Genomic DNA, 21,551 nt, shown 5'->3' on the forward strand with positions numbered 1-21,551 from the left:
ATTTGTACATGGCGAAAAGGCATACCATTTGTGTAATCATAAATTTACATACAGTAATGCTGTTTGATTCATTCTGTTTTTTTTGCTTCCCACCACCCCTCCCACCCCTCTTTTACCTCTATACAGTCCTTCTTTCCTCCATACTTGCCCCCTCCCTAACCCTAACTCTAACCCTAACACTAACCCTTCCCTCCCCCCATTATGTGTCATCATCCACTTATTAGCGGTATCATTCGTCCTTTGGCTTTTTGAGATTGGCTTATCTCACTTAGCATGATATTCTCCAATTTCATCCATTTGCCTGCAAATGCCATAATTTTATCATTCTTTATGGCTGAGTAATATTCCATTGTGTATATATATATATATATATATATATATATATATATATATATATATATACCACCTTTGTCTAGTTTGAAAAAATTGTATTTATTTGGGTTCGTGTCCATGTCCTCTATTTTGTACCATTGATCTGTCTTTCTATTTTGAACCAATACCATGCCGTTTTTGTTACTGTTGCTTTGTAGTAGAGTTGAAGATCTGGTATTGCAATACCCCCTGTTTCACTCTTCCTGCTAAGGATTGCTCTAGTTATTCTGGGTTTCTTATTCTTCCAGATGAGTTTCATAATTGCTTGCTCTATTTCTGTAAGGTATGTCATTGGGATTTTAATTGGAATTGCATTGAATTTGTGTAGCACTTTAGGTAGTATAGCCATTTTGACAATATTAATTCCTCCTATCCAAGAACATGGGAGATCTTTCCATCTTCTAAGGTGTTCTTTAATTTCTTTCCTTAGTGTTCTGTAGTTCTCATTGTAGAGAACTTTCACCTCTTTTGTGACATTTATTCCCAAGTATTTTATTATTTTTGAGGCTATTGTGAATGGGGAAGATTTCCTAATTTCTCTTTCTGAAGATTCATCACTTACGTATAAAAATCCGTTGGATTTATGAGCATTGATCTTGTAACCTGCTACTTTACTGAATTCACTTATGAGTTCTAAGAGTTTTCTGGTGGAATTTCCAGGTTCCTGTAAATATATAATCATGTCATAAGCGAACAGGGATAGTTTGAGTTCTTCTTTTCCAATTCGTATCCCTTTAATTTCTTTGGTTTGTCTAATTACTCTGGCTAGAGTCTCAAGAACGATGTTGAATAGAAGTGGTGAAAGAGGGCATCCCTGCCTTGTTCCAGTTTTCAGGGGGAATGCTTTCAGTTTTTCACCATTTAGAATGATATTAGCCATGGGCTTAGCATAAGTGGCCTTTACAATGTTAAGGAATGTTCCCAATATCCCTATTTTTTCTAGTGTTTTGAGCATGAAGGGGTGCTGTATTTTATCAAATGCTTTTTCTGCATCTACTGAAATAATCATGTGATTCTTGACTTTAAGTCTATTGATATGGTGAATTACATTTATTGATTTCCTGATGTTGAACCAACCTTGCATCCCTGGGATGAAATCCACTTGATCATGGTGCACTATCTTTTTAATATGTTTTTGTATGGCATTTGCTAAAAGTTGGTTGAGAATTTTTGGGTTGATGTTCATTAAGGATATTGGTCTGAAATTTTCTTTCCTTGATGAGTCTCTGTCTGCTTTAGGTATCAGTGTGATTTTGGCTTCACAGAATGAGTTTGGGAGGGTTCCCTCCTCTTCTAACTTATGGAATACTTTGAGAAGTATTGGAATGAACTCTTCTTTAAAGGTTTTGTAGAACTCGGCTAAAAACCCATTGGGTCCTGGACTTTTCTTTGTTGGTAGGCTTGTGATGACTTCTTTTATTTCAGTACTTGAAATTGGTCTATTTAAATTGTGTATGTCCTCATCGTTCAGTTTAGGCAATTTATATGCCTCTAGAAACCTGTTGATATCTTTGAAATTTTCTATTTTGTTGTAGTATAAGTTTGCAAAATAGCTTCTAATTATGTTTTGTATTTCATTGCTGTCTGTTGTGATACTTCCTTGTTTATTCCGAATTGTAGTGATTTAGGTTTTCTCTCATCTTCTCTTTGTTAGTGTGGCTAAATTTTTATCAATTTTTTTTATTTTTTCGAAGAATCAACTATTTATTTTGTCAATTTTTTTGTATTGTTTCTTTTGTTTCAATTTCATTGATTTCAGCTCTGAGTTTAACTATTTCCTGTCTTTTACTACTTTTGGTGCTGGTGTGTTCTTCTTTTTCTAGGGCTTTGAGCTGTAGTGTTAGGTCGTTTATTTGTTGAGTTTTACCTCTTTTATTAAATGTGCTCCATGAAACAAATTTCCCTCTAAGTACTGCTTTCATAGTGTCCCACAGACTTTGATATGATGTTTCTTTGCTCTCATTTACCTCTAAGAATTTTTTAATTTCCGTCTTAATATCTTCTGTTATCCATTCATCATATAATAGCATATTGTTTAATCTCCAGATGTTGGAATAGTTTCTGTGTTTTACTCTTTCATTTCTAACTTCAATCCATTATGATCTGAGAGAATACAAGGTAGTGTCTCTATCTTCTTGTTTTTGCTAACATTAGCTCTGTTGCATAATATATGGTCTATTTTAGAGAAGGATCCATGTGCTGCTGAGAAGAAAGTGTACTCGCTCTTGGTTGAATGGTATATTCTATAAATGTCCATTAAGTCTAAATTATTGATTGTGTTATTGAAATCTAAGGTTTCTTTATTCAATTTTTGTCTGGAAGATCTGTCCCGTGGTGAGAGAGGTGTGTTAAAATCACCTAGTATTATTGTGTTATGGTCTATTTGGTTTCTGAAATTGAGAAGGATTTGTTTGACATACATGGATGAGCCACTGTTTGGGGCATAGATGTTTATGATTGTTATATCTTGCTGATTTATGCTTCCCTTAAGCAGTATGAAATGACCTTCTTTATTCCTTCTGAACTAACTTTGGCTTGAAGTCCACATTATCGGAAATGAGGATGGATACTCCAGCTTTTTTGCTGAGTCCATGTGCATGGTATGTTTTTCCCCATCCTTTCACCTTTAGTCTATGGGTATCTTTTTCTATGAGGTGAGTCTCTTGCAGGCCACATATTGTTGAATCTTTCTTGTTAATCCAATCTGCCAGTCTATGTCTTTTGATTGATGAATTCAGGCCATTAATATTCAGGGTTATTATTGAGATATGATTTGGTTTCCCGGTCACTTGGTTCATTTTTTAAATTTTATTTATTTATTTATTTGACATGACTTGTTTCCTCCTTTATTTGACAATTCCTTTAGGATAATTCCTCCCTTTGCTGATTTGCTTCTTTGTTTTTCATCTCTTCCTCATGGAATATTTTCCTGAGAATGTTCTGTAATGCTGGTTTTCTTTTTGTAAATTCTTTTAGCTCTTGTTTATCATGGAAGGATTTTATTTCATCATCAAATTTGAAGGTAAGTTTTGCTGGGTATAAAATTCTTGGTTGGTATCCATTTTCTTTCAGGGCTTGAAAACTGTTGTTCCAGGCCCTTCTAGCTTTTTGGGTCTGATTGAAAAATCTGCTGATATCCATATTGGTTGCCCCCTGAATGTAATTTGGTTCTTTTCTCTCACAGCCTTTAAAATTCTGTCTTTATTTTGTATGTTAGGTATTTTCATTATAATGTGCCTTGATGTGGGTCTGTTGTAATTTTTTGTATTTGGAGTCCTATAAGCCTCTTGAACTTGATTTTCCATTTCATTCTTCAGATTTGGGAAATTTTTTGATATTATTTCATTGAATAGATTGTTCATTCCTTTGGCTTGTTTCTCTAGGCCTTCCTCAATCCCAATAATTCTTAAATTTGGCCTTTTCATGATATCCCATAGTTCTTGTAGATTCTGTTCATGATTTCTTACCATCTTCTCTGTTTGTTCAACTTTGTTTTCAAGGTTAAATATTTTGTCTTCAATGTCTGAGGTTGTCTTCCAGGTGTTCTATCCTACTGGATATGCTTTCTATGGAGTTCTTAATTTGGTTTATTGTTTCCTTCATATCAAGGATTTCTGTTTGGTTTTTTTTTCAATATCTCTAACTCTTTATTGAAATGATCTTTTGTTTCCTGTATTTGCTCTTTTAACTGTCGATTGGTGCAATCATTCAATGCCTGCATTTGCTCTTTCATCTCATTGTTTGCTTCCCTGATCATTTTAATTATGTACATTCTGAAATCCTTTTCTGTCTTTTCTTCTGCCATGCTGTCATTGGGTTTTATTGATGTAACATCTAGATTTGTTTGCGGCATTTTCTTTCCTTGTTTTCTCATATTGTTCAGGTATCAGTGGACCGCTGAGATATTGCAGATTTCCTCTATTGACTTACAATGTCCCTGAAGATTTCTATATATATCCCCTCCTAACCTTCAGTAGGCTGAAGTCTTGGAGGAAGTTGATAATGCGGTGCTCCTCAAGGAAGCTGCCTTTCTAGGAGTGGTGGCCTTTAGGTGGGGTATATTCCCTGCTAGTGGGCAGAGGTGCCTCAACTTTTTGACTAATGGTCATCCAAAGGGGACCTAGGCTGCGGGCTGAGGCAAGGCCTGTTTGGGCCTGTGTTTCTGGTTTACCGTCCTTGTGGGGAAACCTCACCTGGCAGGAAAGACTCACCCATTGGGGAGGTCTCACTGGTCAGTTCCCCTCCTAGAGTTTACCCTCAATTTACAGCTCCTGACTGGGCTGGGCTGCCTTCCTCTGCAATATTCCCAGGGGCCCGACTCTACCTCCTGGGCCTGGGAGCCTCACCCTTCAGAGATGAATCTCCTTAGGTTGCCTCTCCTCAGAGAATCTGCCCACAGTCCTGGAACCTTCGCTCTGCCCCTAAGCGTGTCTCTGTGCAGCTCTTCCACCAAGAAGCCTCCTAGGTCCTGGGACCCTGCTCTGCACCTAATCACCTGGCTATGCGGCCCCTCCTCTGAGCAGCCACCTGGGGCCCCATACAATCGCTCTGAGTCCCAGAGACCCGCCACACGCCTCTTCCTCCAGACAGCTGCCCAGTATTCTGGTGCGGTGACTAGGAGTCCAAGCAACTCACTGCGTGCTTCCTCCTCCCACCAACCACCCGTAGCCCTGGTCAGTCACTCCAAGTCCCAGTGACCCACCCTGTTCCTCCTCCTCCTCCAGGTAACCCCCAAGATGTTCAGGAGTGGTCGCTCTGATTGGCTCTGAATCCACGTGACCCACTGCAGGTCTCCTCTGGGCAGCCGTCCGGAGCCCCTGTGCGGCCACTCGAGACCAAGTGACCCTCCGTGCTTTTCCTCCAGGCAGACCCCTGTGTTCAGGAGCAGTCGCTTTAAGTCCAAACAATTCACCAATTGCCTCCTCCTCTGAGCAGCTGCCTGGAGCTCTTATGCAGTCACTGTGAGTCCAAATGACCCACCGTGCTCCTCCTCCTCCTCCTCCTACTCCTCAGGGCAGGCCCCGGTGTTCAGAAGTGGTCTGAGTCCAAACAGCTCACCACGCAGCTCCTCCTCTGGCAACCGCCTGTAGCTCTGGTATAGCCACTCCGAATCCAAGTGGCCACGCTCCTCCTCCTCCTCCTCAGGGCAGGCCCTGGTGTTCAGAAGCAGTCACTTTGAATCCAAACAGCTCCCTGCGCAGCTCCTCCTCTGGCAACCGCCTGTAGCTCTGGTATAGTCACTCCGAATCCAAGCGGCCACGCTCCTCCTCCTCCTCCTCAGGGCAGGCCCCAGTGTTCTGAGTCCACACAGCTCTTCTCACAGCTCCTCCCCTGGGCAGCCACCAGAGCCCCAGTCCCTATTTATTTTTTAATGTGGGAATTGATATTGTTCAGCAAATGGCTTAGAAGTTGAGTGATTTTACAACTTGTTGGGCCGTTAAGTTTCAGAGACTTTTTTGTTGCCTAGTATTTAAATCTCAGAGGGAAAATAATTATTGAATTCAAATAACTTAATAAATTTCTGAAGCCTGAAAAAGACAGGCAGAGGGCATAAACTGGGTTGGGATAATTACTTCAAGTTTTAAGGATATTCATACCTATAAAATATTATGAATCTCCAAGTTTTGGGGGTTTTACTCCCCAAATTGGTTAAAAGTTGTGACATTTTCAAAAGACTCTCCTGTGTAAATTTATGATTACACAAATGGTATGCCTTTACGCCATGTACAAACAGAGAAACAACATGTATCCCATTTGTTTACAAAAAATAAAAAAAAAAAGACTCTCCTGAATTTGAATGTACTTAAGTCATTCTTAGTTGGAAAAAAATTTAAAGTTTGTGCATGTGAAGGGAAGAAAAAGTCATATTTTATAAATTGTCCTTAACCTTAGTGATAAAGCCTAAAATATGCATGTTAATAATTTTTTTATAGGAATCAAAGTTCTTGCTTCTCTAACTGATATATAAAATATCAATAATTTTGCACTTATAATAAGATATAATTTCTTAATCTCTCTAGCACTGTTATGGTTTTTATAAATATTTGGACTGTACTTAATTCTTTAATCAGGAAAAATAACCAGGGCTTGAAGATGGGAGAACCCAGCTCTATAGTCCTCTCTGTGTCACTGATGAGCAGTTTAACAGGTGATCTTTAGGGAGTTCCTGCTTCCTGTACATTACCTTTGCTTCTTCATCAATGACATGTAAAATGAATAGATGACTTTCAAGGTCTCTTCCAACTTTAAAATTGTGTATTAGTGTCCAGAGCCGGCAGGCCACACCTCCACCTTGCCACATGTTGAGCTAAGATGGTGCCTGCCAGATGCTGGCTAGGCGTGCCTCTCCTGCACACATAACTTAACTGTCAGACAATACCAGGTGTGTATCAGGTTAGATTGCGTGGTACTTTATGACTGGCCAAGTATACTTCCTTGTTCGAGCTCTGACACGCGGACAAGTTTTGCCTTCACGTGCTTTCCTCTGCTTGGCTTTTGTACTTGTTATTAATGGGATTTATTCCCCCAAAAAACAAAACTTGATCAGGCTTTTGTCTTGTCTCCATTTCTCGAGTCTCTTGTCTCTCCCGATCCTCCAGTTTTCCCTTGCAGTCCTGTGAGTTGGGACATATTAGGTGATTATTGTTGGCAGACATTAAATGTTTCATCTAAACCATTCTCACTTAGAGTGTGTTTTATATTTTAGTCATCACCATTCCTTGATAATATGTCTTTATTATGGCAAAGGATCACATTTAATCTATAGTGAATAAATGAGTTCATAAATCCAGGATTCTGGGTTTTGTCTTAATTCTATGTTGAAATAGGGAGCTTGTCCTGGAAAACTCTGACTTTAATTTGCTGATTACAGTATAAACATATAAGTATTGGTTGAGTCAGAGGTCTCTGCTATAAAATGCAACAAGTTTGGAAATTCAAAAAAACATTAAACTTAATCATTTATTTGTCACTGACAGTAGCCCAGATGATGAATTTCCTCCTGCTCTCCTCTACTGCAGGACACTTTCCCTAGCAGTGGTTTGGCAGTTTTTTTTTTAAGTACAAATTCTTTACCACTGAAGATATTGCCAGTGGAAGATGATTAATACAGGTCAAGTCAGAACACTGCTGCTTCTATGGTACTATGGTGGCATATATCAATCTATGCTATCAATACAAATTATATAATTACTTTAGGTACTTAGAAATCTACAGGTTCCTTAGGAGAGCTTTGGTAGAAATATATGCTTATTTTTGTGAGAAGCTGCAGGTAAAAGAAAATTTTTTTTCTGATAAGAAATGGAAGAAATCTTTTTTTAATATTAAATTTTAAAAAAAATTTTAGACTGCATTTTGATTCATCATATACAAATGGGTACAACTTTCACTTCTATGGTTGTATACAATATAGATTCACACAATCCATGTAATCAAATATATAGCTAGGGTAATACTGTCTGTTTCATTCTATCTTTCCATCCCCTATGTCTTCCTACCACATAAAATGAAGAGATCTTAAGTTAATAGTGACTTGTAATTTTACCTACATTATCAAATATGAAATGTATCTGTTTCTTTTAAATTTTTTATGTTCTTATATTTTTTACTTCCTATTCTTTTTATGGTTACATGATTATGTGGAAAATCTATCCAGTATACTCTTGAGTATATAATAGCATTACTTCTAGTATTTTTGTTTCCTGTTATGCCTAAGGTTTTGTGCTGGCACCAATTTTCTTACATCAGGTGATATTGCATTTTTGGAGTTTGCATTTTGTAATTCATGGTATCGTGAAGAATGATTACTGAAGTGACAATGTGTTGTTTAATGTTTTCAGGAGCATGTATGATGATGCTGAGTTTCTGATGCATCTGACAGTGATCATGTAACATCTGATAAAATTGCCTTTTCCCCCTGTGTAATGGAGAGGCAGTGTTCTAATTGGTGCACTGTAAACTTAAGTACGGGTTGTGTTAAGTATGGGTTGTGTTAAGTAGGATTGGTGACAAGGCACTATTTCCACATGATATTTAATGTTAGATTATGTTGGCTCTTGACATGTTCTTCAACTTTTTCTCCACCCACAGATATAAGTAGTTCCCAAATTATATCAAAGAAAGAAATTCATTAATCCTTCCTTCAGAGAGTAGAGATGAGACAAGTGGATAGAAGTTGTAGGGAGGTGAATTCTAGATTAATTAGTGTAAAGAAAGTTTTTTAGTCAGAATATTCCAACAATATAAAACAGTCTAACTAGTTCTTTGACATTGGACTGAGTTTAGTAGTGCTATATGACTACCATTCCTACCAGCCTCAGTGCTTGGACAAGTTGAATGTCAGGTTTGATTTCCTGATCAGAGTTTCAAGGAAGATGGGGATTTGGTGTGAAGAAGAAAATGCACCCCCTTCAAATCAAAGGGAACATTTCAAGGCTGGGTTGTGTCTCAGTGGTAAAGAGCTTTCCTACCATGTGTGAAGCACTGTGTTTAATTCTCAACACCACATAAATAAAGGTATTGGTGTCATCTACAACTAAAATAATACATTAAAAATTGAAAATCTTTGAAAAGAAGTGAATGTTTTTCATTTCAAAAGTCCTTATATCATGATAGGCACTAATAGTATTTACTATTGATACTCAGTATGATTCCACATCCGTCCCCAAGAAGTACACCTATTAAAGCTACTGATCTTTGTGAATAGTGGCATTTCCCCCATTGAATGATAAAAACACTAAATAAAAATTGGCCTTTTGTGACCAACTGGAAAAGAAAAAGCTTATAATACATAGGAGGTAGAACAAGGCCTTTCTGCCAGAGACTATTGTTTGTGGGTAAGATTCTGCCTTCCTCTCTGGCCTTCATCTTGCCCCTTACCCCCTCATGTGGTATCCCTATAAATGCTACTGGACACTGCCCACCAGGCTTCAGCACACAATAAGCTTTGTAGAGGTGGTCACTGGCCACATTGCTCCATTTTTTCACATGCCGAACCCTTCATAAACTCAAGGCCTATGACCTGTTCCCACCAATGCTGGAATGCTGGGTTCTCAATTAACAATAGTGGTGTTAGCTGTCATGGTTACTGCAGAAAACAGTGTTGTCATGCTTCCGCACACACTGCACATTCCCACACTGCAGGCTGCCAACTCGTCACCTCCACAAGGCAGGCCCATCATCACCTATTTCCTCTTACTGATAAAAACAGCAAGGAAAGGAAATGAGCTTATACAACTTCCAAGAGGTGGGGCTCAGGGTAGAGCTTAGGGACCCCTGAACTCACTGCCCAAATACTATGGCCAGTATCATCCAGAACAAAAGGTTCCCAAAGATGAAAGTGACTAGAGGTGACAGTGGAATGCAGATGATAGGGCAGAATAGAGGGAGGGTCTGGGACCAGAACTGACAGATTCATGAGAAAAATAACTGAGGACCCCATGACAGATCTGGACTGGCAAAAACAACTTAGAAGAATGTAGGCTCAAGAGAGCTGCAAGCTCATCAGGGATGACATGTTGGCTAGATGGGCAGAAAAGGAATCAAAGGAGAAAGGTTCTGGGAAGAAAGGTGGGCTGGCCTGCCACCAAATGTTTACCCAGAATACCAGATATTCTGATTTTTAATGGTGTCTATGACTGTGCCCCCATATGAAGGCTTAACTGCACTCTCTTTATTTTCCCTGAAATCAACAAAGCCAAATGCACAAATTTGATTCAAGTAGATTGATCTTCAGCCTGTAAGACTTTTGTGGCCATCTTAATCTGAAATTGTAAAATTCATATCTCAAAGCCACATTACTTAATTCTCATGTCTTAATATTTGGGTATATTGAAATATTGGTTTGCTTCTCTCTCTCAGACTCAGATGCACACACACACACACTCACACACACACACACACACAAACAACTTACTGTCGAATGCTAAATGTATCTTCAGGTTTCCTTGAAATAACTCCTTCAAAGTTCTGTTCTACTTCAGTGCTGTGATATTTTTTCTTTCTCCAAATGGTCAATCAGCAACCTCATTCTTTGTAAAGAGAGTAAATATACTTTAGAGGCCTCTGTTCCCAATACAGACCTGAGAAAAGAAAGCACAAATCTTTGAAGACACTCTCAGTTCCATTGGTGACCATCAAGTTTGAACATCCCATCAATCTACACACCAGACAAAAAAGTCCTTGGCTTCTCAGTGACCAAGACTGCATGAATAAAAAAGTCCACATTTCATAAAGATTTCTTAAAAGAATGTGGTGTGGGATAGAGTAGGGGGTGGAAACATTCCCCAGTGGAACTAATGACTCAGGATCTGCTACCAAAAAAGAGATTTTTCCAGAAGGAAGTATTTCAGAAGATTACATATATATACAAAGATTACATAATATATATATATATATATGAATATACATCTCAAAACAACATGTATGTTGTATATTATACACAAAATAAATTTAAAAACTCACATGTAATCTCAGCAACCCAATTTAGGATGCTGAGGCAGAAAGGTGGCAATTTTTTTTATTAATTGCAATTTCAACATGAGCCTTAGCCCCAAGAATTTTGTGTCAAACGCAAATGGTTATTTATGCACACCTTAGTACCAGCTGTTGCCAACAAAAGTGACCTGTTAATGTTATTACTACAAGAAAATTTCTGTTCCCACCACTTAAGACTTACGCCAGGAGAAGTTCAGCACAGGATTACTAGTTTTAGAATAGTGAGGCTGACAACACCCAGTTTTTGCCCTTTAAAATATTAATAAGAATACATCATTTTTGAAAACCAAAATCAAAACCAAAGCCAAGAGAAAGCAAAACAAAGTGAGACTTAGAAACTTAATAAGGCCCTGAGAAAATTAGCAAGTCCCTATCTCAAACAATAAAATGTACTGCAGATGTGGCTCCATGGTTAAGCACCCCTAGGGTCAATTCCTTGTACAAAAGTAAATAAACAAGAAGGGAAAAGAGAGGGATAAACAAACATAGTGCTCAACAAATGACAGTGTGTGGCATTTATCTGAATTTTGATTCAAGCAAACTATTAAACAGAAAGGTACAATACCAAGTAAAATGCAAAAATGAAGCATTCTTATGCTTTAGTATTGCATGTTTAAATGGCTAAACATGCAGATCAGAAGTACTGACCACTACTGTACATGGAAATGTATCTCATCATGCTTTCATAAATGTTTAAAAGTTTTCTTGATGAAAAATAAAATAAACTTAGAAGCAGCTCAGGACTCAGCAGTCCTACAGAAGGATTGGTGCAGGGCATCCTGGGAGGGTTGACTATTCTATGATCCCAAATAATGCAGGAGTTAGCATGGTCCAAGTAATGAATGTGGACTCAGAAGGCCAGGTCTTACTCTGGTCATGTTCTTCCTAAATGAGTGACCTTGGATGGAGACACAGCCCACTGGAGCTTAGTCCTTTGTGTATGCATGGGGACATCCCATCCAGCCCACACATTTGAAAGGTGCTGTGAATCATGAACACTGATATTCTAAGTGCTGGCAATAATATAAACCCCTGTGTAAGCCTATGGTGATAGAGAAGTCACAAAAGGATTTTTGCTGGCTTGATTGGAATAAAGACACATCAGTCATTCCACAGAAACAGTCCCTTATCCAGTAAACATGCGAAAACTCCAAGGACAATGCAGATGATGTCTATGGGAAAGGGCACAGTTGGCTGGCAAAGGTCAAATGCAAAGGTCAGCCAAATAGCATTTCAGTCAATTAATTGGCTTCTGCTCTTCACTGCTTACCAAGATGAGCCCAAATGAGACTTTCAGCAGAGAAGAGAAGTGAACATTAAGGCATGCCTCTGAGACCTTCTCTTCTAAAAAAAAATATTTACTTCAACCAAGAAAAGACATCATGAACCCACAGCTTACCACCTCAGGAAGAGCACTGTGAGTAGGCCAAAGTGACTGACAGAGCTTTGAAGTCAGACTCTGGGACCTCCATCAGGGGTCCTCCACTTGACAAGGAATGTCCCACCTGAGTATCTCATCATCTATAAGCTGGGAAACAACACCACTCAAAGAGTAATCTGGAGGGTAGGATGTGAACACATGAGGGTGCTGGAACCATCCCTAAATATAGAGAATATGCTCAAGGTCAGAGCTGTCACAAGCACTAAGTGACTATGTAGTAGGTACCTACCCTTGTATTAGGTCAGGAGATATATGATAATGTCACTCAGTCCTATTACTAGGGATGCTGCTCTTAAAAAATTTTTATGGGGCAAAATAGACTTCTAGGTAGATACCATCATATCAGGAATAAAATAGGTTATTTAAGAAAGGGATCAATCCATAAGAGCACAAAATGATCTTAAACATTGCACTCATGAAGACTGCCAAATACATGATAAAAATAAAGAGGAAACCTATAATCTCAGTAGCTTGGGAGGCTGAGGCAGTAGGATCATGATTCAAAGCCAGCCTCAGCAATGGCAAGGTGCTAAGCAACTCACTGAGATCCTGTATCTAAATAAAATACAAAATTGGGTTAGTAATGTGGTTCGGTTCAATCCCCAGTGCCAAAAAAAAAGAAAAGAAAAAAGAGGAAAAATAACAATTATTTTTTGAGATCTCAACAATCCACTCAATTAAAAAGTAAATGAAATTTGTAAGGATACAGATTTTAACAGTTACAAACTTGACCTAATTTAATTTATGGAATATTCCACCAAACCAACAGCACAAAATTTACTGGTTTCCAGGATACAAGGAAGAACACTTTCATGACAAAACCTTAGTCTAATCCACAAAACTCTCAATAAATTAAAAGATTATAATTATGCTAACTATATGCTCTGATCACAAGAGAATACATTTAGAAAAGGCAACTGTAATATCACTAGAGATCCTATCAATGTTTAGAATACAGAAATAAAAAAAAGATTACAACAACTTTCAGTCTACAAATTTACTGACATTGATAAAATAGACACATTTCCTAAAAGACTAGAAATATAAAATCTTACATAAGAAAGAGATAACCTGAACAGCCCTGTATCTATTAAAGAATTTGAATTGACTGAAATATTTCCATTAAGTCTAGGCTCAACTGGGTTTACTTTTTTTTAAAGCTTATTTTTTTTATTATAGTGCAAATTAAACCCAGTGCATGACACAAGGTAGGCAAGTGCTGCACTATTAACTTCATCCTTAACAGTTTTTAATTTGAGAGTTCTCCCTAAATTTCTGAGTTTGACCTTGAACTTGCAATCTTCCTGTTCTTAGCCTCTAGGGTACCTGAGATTACGGATGTGCACCAATGTGCCCAGGTTTTCTTAACTATAGACCAAATACCTCAAGAAGATATGTGCAAAACCTCTAAAAATTTTAATGAATTGATCTTGGAAATATAAAATATGGATAGTACATCTTGACCAAGTGAGAATTTTCCTAGGAATGTAAAGATGGATCAATCTTTATAAATCAATAATTTTCTAGTAGATGCAAAACAAAGCATTGGACACAATTTGATACAATTCATAATGAAAACTCATCACACTAAAAATAAAAGGAAAGTTCTGGAAATTTTATCAAGTTCAAAAAAGAAAAGTAAATAAAACCAGACTCTGAAAGGAAAGAAAGCTGTGTCCAGCATCAACACAACTATCTATGTATAATATTTAACTAAAAATCTCATACAAGGTAGAAATCACTTTAATGTAATATAGAATACAAGATCTGCAGGAAGATCAACTGTATTCATTCAAGAAAGGAGGGAAAGTAAAAACATGAAAATTTTTTGTTAGTCACTTCAAACATAGAAATAAAACCTCAGTGGGAAACTAATCCATATGCATCAGAAAAAAAAAAAAAACAAGTCTGGTGAAAAGGCAGAGAAACCAGATCACTTTACATATGTTGGTGGAAATGTAAAATTATACAGCACCTTTAAAAATACTTTGACACTTCCTTAAGCAACTACACATGGGTCCCAGCAGTGGCTCAATTTGGCATCTATCCCAAGGAAATGGAAACAGCTCCACAAATATCCCAATATAAATATGCCACAGCTAGATTGATAGGCACCCACCATACTGGAAATATCTTCATGAACTTTTGATGTTGGCCAATGAAGGGCTGTTTGTTCATGCCACAGAGTACAACTGAGCAATAACATGAAAGAAAATACTGACAGACACAGCAACCTGCTTAGAGAATGTCCCTGGGTAAAAAGAGTCAATCCACAAAACTTACACAATGTGTAATTCATTAACACACATTGTTGAATACCTGGCATTACAGGCATGCATCGCTGTGTACAGATTTTACAAATAATTTGAGGAATTAATACCAACTTACACAAAAGTCTTTGCAAGGGATGCTTATGATATAAATCTAAATCTTGAATGATAATCTGCATGTGAAGAGTCGTATATGGAAAAGCTGCAGAAGCATGCACACATGCCAGTACATGTAACTCTGGTGAATCTGACTAGGCTTAAACTGGAGCACACTGAGTCCAACTTACCAATTGTGCCAGTACACTAGGTAGGCAAGATGGTTTACCATTAGGAGAAATGGAGTGAAGTATACATTTCTGATTTATTTCTTATAACTGCACATAAATTTTTACCTACTCCAAAGTAAAATATTTTTAAAAAACAAATAATATGGTTATCAAATGATTGAAAATATTGGAGTTTTAAGTCCAAGAAAAATATATTAAAAAAAATAGGACATTATAACTTTGTTCTTTCATTTTATCTGTTTCCAAAATATTCATTAATAATTAGAATATTTTTATTGATTAAAAATTAAAACAATTAAATGGACAAATTCTGCAGATAAAAGTCATACAAAAAATTAAAAATTAATGTCACTGCAAAAATCACTTTAAATCAATTGCACTTCTATATTATAAGAACAACAACCCTTTTGGTTGTTCTGAGGATGAAATCCAGGGACACTCACAAACTCAGTTGCATTTAATTGTATTTTTAATTTTGCAGACTGGCTTTACTTATGTTTACTTATCCTCCTGAGTAGCTGGGAATGCAGGCATGGCTCTTTGCACTCAGAAGAAATTGAATTTTAAAATAGCACCATTTACGACAGATATCAAAAAGTGTAAGTACTTATGAATAAATTTCACAATCCATCAAAGAAACATTAATATAAAAACCTGAGGGAGATTTAGAATGGACAGGATGGCAAAGGAGGAAGTCAAAGGCAGGGCAGACATGAGAGAAAACAGAGCATATGCCAATAAGGCCAAATTTCTAGCTGACAAATGTGTCCATGGAATGAGAGCCTGGAGTCAGAGGAGATATAAAAAGGAGGAGGGCCCCAAACCTTTGAAAAGAACAAGTCAGTACTTTCCTATAGGGGCCCCTTCTCTTCAGAGGAATCTGTCACTTTACTACCTTTGCTATTGTAAAAGACATGTTGCTTGCTTGCTATCTTCCTGTCCTATTCAATGCAAATAAATAAATAAATAAATAAACATTTTTTACCAAAATTACTCAGTGGCTGGGTTTTGGAGAGTTTGTTAGCATGTATAAGTTACTGGGTTAGATCCCAAGCACAATATACATTAAAAAATAAATAAATAAGTAAAATGAAGATCTTAAAAATTAATTCAAGACCTATACCTGGAAAACTGTGCACATAAAACAAAACTAAGAAATTTAAATGACCTAAATAAATTGAGTGATATGTCATGGTCATATATGAAAAGATTCAATATTTTTAAAAATCTCCATTATTCCTTACACTGTTATTATTTTATTGTATCTGTAAACAACCCCAGCAAGTCTTGTGGAAAAGCTGAATCTAAAATGGAGTAAAAGAGTGGAGTATAGAAGTGTCAAACCAGCAGAAAGAAGTTGGAGAAACAGCACTACCCAGTTCCAAGCTTATTGCAGAACTCAGCAAACATCACAGCGTATAAGGAAAATGAGACCAGGTGAAGACAGAGGACACAAGCAAACTCACACCTAAGTGGTCAAGCAAGTTTTGACAAACATGCCATGTCAATGGGAAAAGGTGAATATTTTCCACAAATGGTGCAGGAAAATTTTGTGACCATATGTTAAAAAATAAATAAATAAATAAATAATTTCAAGCTCTGCCTTAAACACTATAAGCAACTAAGGGGGACTGATCATAGATATAAATGTAACTGAAAAAATATAAAATCTTCTGAAACAAGACATAAAAATCATCATGACCTGAGTTTTGGCTGACTTTGTATGTAAAATACGAAGTACTAAAGAAAAGGAAAACTGAATGTACCTCAGAGGTACAGTACTTACCTAGCATGCTTAAGACTTTGAGCTCAATTCCCAGTACAAGAAAAAGACACTAACAATAAATGAAAAAACTCATTATGCACATGGACTGGTGAAAACTTGGAACAGTTGTAACTTTGTACACGCTGTTGGGAATGTAATGTGGTTATCTCTTTGGAAAGAGTTCGGCAGATTCTTAAAGTATATACCTACATCATGGTCAACATATTCCACTTCTGGGCATCAACCAAGAGAAATTCAAATACAGTTCTGTGTGTATGTTCTGCATTTATAGCAGAGGTGAATAAGTGAATGGATAAACAGATTAAAATATACACAAAAAATAATCAGTACTAAAAAGGAAGAAAACAATACACAGAAGATGTGAAAGTCTAAATTCTACTATAAGACAAGAACATGAAAAATGTATGATTATATAATGTATTAAAATTTTATAGTGAGAAAGGGCACAACAGCAGTTTCTTGGAAATAAGGAGGTAATAAAGGGGAAGCAAGAAACTTCTGGGGGAAATGGATACATTTATTATCCTGGAAGGCCTGAAGATTCCTTAGGACACAACATAAATGCATTCAAGTTTTTATAAATTAATTATACCACAGTAAAGTATATGGAAAAAACCAACAAGTCATATATTAAAAGTTTAAATTTAGAAACAATGGGGCCAAGAAAATAAGACTTGAGTAAGAAGATAACCACAAGAACAAAGCAAACATTTCTAAATAACAAATGATATCTATATACAAACAAGCCACTGTGAACAATACAGCATGTTAAAATGTAATAATATAGAGCAGCATTGTCAAGACAGATCCTGGAACACCAGAGTTTCTTCTAGGGTACCACAAGTTCAAAGTTATTTTATTGTAAAAGCCAAATGTTATTTGCCTTTTTCATTCTGGTTCTCCCAAGAGTGTATAGTTGACCAGGCTGGGGAGGTAGCTCAGTTGGTAGAGTGCTTGTCTTGCAAGCACAAGGCCCTGAGTTCGATCCCCAATACTGAAAAAAAAAAAAGGTATATAGTTGAATTTCCCACAGGTTAAATGGCAAAAGATGAACTTAAAATATAGAAAGAGGGAAATCCAGCTGTATTCTAATTTCAAGATTTGCAGAACTTTACAACAATACTATTCTTTCCACTTATTTCTTTGGTGATCAATACATATTTTACTAAAAATACTATGTATGTTAACACGTAATATGTACACATTATGTGAATATAGTGTTTTTCAGATTCTCAGTTTTAATTCACAACAGGGCAAATATTGATAAAAAAACCTAATATAAATGAAAACTCATTTGATTTTTTAGTGTTGGGGAAGAGTTATTAACTTACCATCAAAAACGTTTCAGGCATTCCCCTTGAGGGGAACAACTTCACTGTTAACGTCTGGCCAGACACCCTATGGGAGGGTCTCCACATTCTGGAGGTAAGACCTTCCACATGTTGACTGCAGGTGTGGCTGCTATATACCATGCCTGGGCCATCAAAAGCTTAGCACAGATATTCAGACTCAACCTTTAGAATCATGCACAGCATCTTACAATGAATGCTGCACAAACCAACATATGAATTGCATTGTTTGTATCTTGGATGTTTTCATCTCAATTTTGTATATGTTCTTTCTAATGTGTTTTATATGAATATTATTCTACAACAGTTTGGAATTGTTTAAAGATTGTGCTTCACCATGGAACCATGGAGAAACACTGAAATACATATCTATCTTTTTTTATTTTTTTGGCGATGCTGGGGATTGTACAAATCTTTCAATAATAGCAATTGGTATGTTCCCTAAAGAAAAATGTTAAGACTAGAAATTATCTCTACTTCATTAACAACAATGAAGAGGACTGCCTCCCTCCTTATGCTATTTCTAATATAAATATCAGTGCAATCACACTTACAATGGGAATTGGCAATGGCAATGTGAACCATGCATACTCTTTTCAGTGAAGAAATTTTCCATGGTTTCAGATGGATTGATTTCATTAAGTTCATCTTTGCTATGTTCTGGAAATTAGAAAAAATGATGAATACTTAGTGTTCAGGGAAATGAGCAACTCTATTCAAGGGGTGCTCACCACAGGACTCAGAAGACCCTGCAAAATGTTGCAGAATATGAGTTTAAGAGGGAAACCAGAGAAGGCTGAGCATTGTTAGGCTATTTATTCTCACATACAGGAGCCAGGTGAGGCTGAGAAAAGAGAGTTAGGAAAACTTAACACATCGTCCAGAGGAGAATGAAAAGTGCTGGGTGAGGGTGCTAGCCCAGAGGTCCAGGATAATACTGAGCACTAGTGGATGAGGTGCAATCACTGAGATGACATGGAGGGGACAGGGTACTGGAGGGTAAGAGTCACTCCATAACAATATTCAGGGGAAAAATGTGCACCTGTGTGGAGGGGTAAAAACCACAGGACTCAGATGACACTCAGCGATGTTGTGTAAAGGGAGATTAAGCACAGACCCTGAGAACATTAAACACTCTCAGGTGAAAAATGCTCATCCAGGACCCAGAGAAGTCTGAGCAAGAATTGCCTTGGAGAAGATAGAACAAGATGATAGAAGACTGAGCAGTAGTATTAGGTTAGGGCACTCACACAACTCACCCAGAGAATAATGATCAAGGAAAGTTTAGGAAACTCAGAAAAAAATAACAGAGAAGACTGAGCACTATTAAGTGAGGGACACTCACCCTCAGGACCAAAATGAGACTGAGAAAAAGAGGTCAGATGAACTTAGCAGCTTAAACAAAGAAGATTTAGCCACATTGGGACAAGGGCAATCAACTAGAGGACCCAGTGGAATTGAAGCAATGTGGATGAGGGGCACTCTCACAGAACCCAGAGCACCTTCAGCAATGATGGTTGAGGGGAGACTTAGGGCAGGACACAGAGATTCATGAACAATGTTAAATGATGTTTTTTTTTGTTGTTGTTTTGTTTTGGTTTTTTTTTTTTTTTTTTTTTAACCATAGGAGTCAGAGGAGACAGACTTCTTTTTGGAAGAGAGGTGCTCATCAAGATGATTCACAGTTTTGGACCCTTATCAAGGGAGTCCCTCAGGCCATGGTCTCAGGTATTTTACAGATGATGTGACACTGCTGCATTTTCAAACATCCGAAGAAGTCCTCCATGATGACAGGAAATTGTCCTTGGGAACATTTCACACTGTCCATTGAAAGGGTACATTTTGCCTGAATCTGGTGTCATAGGAGGTTTACTATCTTGTCAAAAGGGAGCAACTAGTGACATATCAGAGAGATTCTGAAAATTCTTAAATATATCATTTTCTATTCTTCAGAAAGATGTCAGAAATCCTGTCCAAACTACATCACCCATAAGACCTTAGTTAGTTTATAAAAGGTGTGAAAATTGTCAATGATTAATGGTAGAATGAGATACCCTGTTCTATGGGCATTGACATCCTTAAAAATTGTCTTGGGTTTTCAGGCATTAGAAAGGAGTCTATCTGCATGGCAGCACCAAGAATCTATTGAATTTCTTCAAAAGAGGAGGTATCCACATTAGTATAAATTTCCACAGTAGTGCTGGTGTTGACACACAGATAAGGTCTGAGATGGTGCATTAGAAGGAAAGGCGTCCTCCCAGATATTTAATTCAATCTATCAAGTTGCTGAGGGCTCAGTAGAGACTGCACACAGGTGATGCAATTCCACCATCCAATAATACCCACAGGGGACTGAGCACCGGTGGGAAAGTGGTGTTCACCCACATGACTCAGAGGACCCTGACTAATGTCATGGGAGTGGAGATTAAGTACAGGACACAAATAATAATGGGTAATGTTGGAATAGGGTCACTCACCCACAGGATTCAGAAGACCATGAGTAATAGTGGGGCAGGTGAAATTAAGACACAATCCATAAAAGGCTGAGCAAGGTTAGGCTCTCTATGATCAAAAACAGAAGCCAGAGGAAGTTGAGTTAAGTTTGGCTCTGGGAACGTAGCACATGGCACCTGGAGACTGAGCACTGCTGGGAGAGAGGTGCTCCCAGAGGTCCCAGAGTATACAGGGCACCGCTGGATTGGGATGTTCACCCATAGGACACACACAGAGGAGACAGAGTACTTGAGGGTAAGGGGCACTCCAACATAATATTCAGAAAAAAAATTAATATCTGTGTAAAAGGTGTTTTCACTACAGGATTCAGATGACACTGAGCAATGGTTTGTGAAGGGAGATTAAGGACAATACCCAGAGAAGACTGAGCAATGTCAGGTGAGGGGCACTCACACGACTGAGAGGACTGTGGGCATGAATTACCTTGGGGAACCTAAAACAGGACACAGAGAAGACTAAGTACTCTGAGATGATAGATACTCACCAAAATCACCCAGATAAAATGAGCAAGAAATGGTTAGTAAAATGAGAAAAAAGAAAAAGTGGAGACTAAGCACTATTTGGTGAGGGGTGCTCACCAACAGGTCAAAAAAAAAAAAAAAAGACTAAGAAAGACAGGTTATGTGAAAATTGCAGCTTAAACAGAGAAGGCTGATCAATGTTAGGAGAGGAGATATCACCATGAGGATCCAGTGGAATCAGAGCACTAATGGGTGATGGGCACTCACACACAGGAATCAGAGTACTCTATGCAATGTTGAATGAGATGAGATTTTGGCAGGACCCAGAGAAGGCTGAGAAATGTTCAGCTACATTTTATCATAGTCAGGAACCAGATGAGACTGCAATAAGTTTGGTTATGTGAACTTAGCACTTGGCACAGAGGAGACTGAGCACTGCTAGGTGAGGGACATTCACCCAGAGGTCCCAGAATATACTAAGCACTGCTGGATGAGGGGAGCTCACCCAGAGGAAACAGAGGGAGCAGAGTACTGGAAGATAAGGGGCACTCCAAAATAATCAGGGAAAACTGAGCAC

The 21,551-nt window shown here is 37.7% G+C and overlaps 1 long non-coding RNA gene across 6 annotated transcripts in view; it reads right to left on the reverse strand.

Annotated features, from left to right (window-relative positions):
* Nucleotides 1-18,683, reverse strand: part of LOC306643020 — a 97,624-nt gene extending 78,941 nt beyond the window's left edge. For all 6 annotated transcript variants that reach the window (XR_013758775.1, XR_013758776.1, XR_013758777.1 and 3 more), the window contains exon 1: nt 18,554-18,683. This is a non-coding gene — a long non-coding RNA (uncharacterized lncRNA). The remainder of the gene's footprint in view (nt 1-18,553) is intronic.
* Nucleotides 18,684-21,551: the final 2,868 nt, after the last annotated feature.

Source organism: Sciurus vulgaris (genome assembly GCF_902686455.1).
Source record: "Sciurus vulgaris genome assembly, chromosome: 13".
Taxonomy (NCBI): domain Eukaryota; kingdom Metazoa; phylum Chordata; class Mammalia; order Rodentia; family Sciuridae; genus Sciurus; species Sciurus vulgaris.